The 1,113-nt window shown below is 49.1% G+C and overlaps 1 non-coding gene across 1 annotated transcript; it reads left to right on the top strand.

Annotated features, from left to right (window-relative positions):
- Positions 1–290: 290 nt before the first annotated feature.
- Positions 291–361, top strand: TRNAG-GCC (transfer RNA glycine (anticodon GCC)). The gene has a single exon. It is a non-coding gene; the product is annotated as a tRNA-Gly (tRNA).
- Positions 362–1,113: the final 752 nt, after the last annotated feature.

Below are 1,113 nucleotides of genomic sequence, written 5' to 3'. Positions count from 1 at the left end.
CTGCGTAATGCAGTCCTAGGGGCTGGTTGTGCTCCCAGTTAGCTGTTATTTTGGCAAGTTGTTTAAATAGCAGAGTTATGTGAGAGTTGATTGCAGAAGGCCTAGAATTCAGAGAGTCCAGTCTTTCCTGTACAAAATGAGGAGTTTGGACTAGAATCTTAACTTGGTGGAGGGAGTGGCCAAAGACCCTTTTAGGAAGGCTGAAACCTGAAGAACCACTCCAGAGAAATGGGCCCATATGCCTGTTCTCATAATAGTTTACATGTAATTTTAAGGGCTCATGAAGCAGCGCATGGGTGGTTCAGTGGTAGAATTCTCACCTGCCACGCAGGAGGGCTGGGTTTGATTCCCAGCCCATGCAGCCCACTGTCCCCTTTGGAAACCCTGGTGGCATAGTGGTTAAGTGCTACGGCTGCTTACCAAGAGGTCGGCAGTTCGAATCCACCAGGAGCTCCTTGGAAACTCTATCGGGTAGTTATACTCTGTCCTATAGGGTCGCTATGAGTCGGAATCGACTTGACAGCAGAGGGGTTTGGGACCCTGTGGTAGACAGTTCTCCACTGCAGTTTCTCTCCATGCAGGAGGGTTGTACTTCTTCACCGTGTTGAACGCTGGCATTGGCCGAAGGAATGCAAGCAGAAGTTCTGTGTATCACTTCCGGGCTGAAGAATAAACAGCAGCTTTCTTTCCCCTCTGCACTGAGGCCAGCAGTATTTCAGATGGTGGTTTCTCCATCAGCCTAGTCCAGGAGTGAAGATGACAACGGTGCGGGAACAAAGCCCCCAGCCAACCTTGAATGATGATCTGTGGCATAAGCGAAAAATAAGCCTTTGTTGCTTTAAATCATGGAGATTTTGGGGGTTGCTTATATCACCGCAATCATCCAGCCCATCCTGACTTATACAAACCCTGAATCCATCATGGACCTTAGAGACTTCTAGGGGCCCCAGGTTATCAGCTCCAAGTCTAAACCATTTCTAAAGTCTTCTTGTTTCCGAAAGTCTGTGAGTCTGTGGGGTGTTTGGGTGGCACAAGCAGTTTGCCACCAGCTGCTAGCCTAAAGGTTGGTGGTTTGAACCCACCCACTGGCTCCTCAGAAGAAAGGCCTGGCAA

Source organism: Elephas maximus, chromosome 2 (assembly GCF_024166365.1).
Source record: "Elephas maximus indicus isolate mEleMax1 chromosome 2, mEleMax1 primary haplotype, whole genome shotgun sequence".
NCBI classification, from domain to species: Eukaryota; Metazoa; Chordata; class Mammalia; order Proboscidea; family Elephantidae; genus Elephas; species Elephas maximus.
This window is presented reverse-complemented; position numbering and strand designations above follow the sequence as displayed.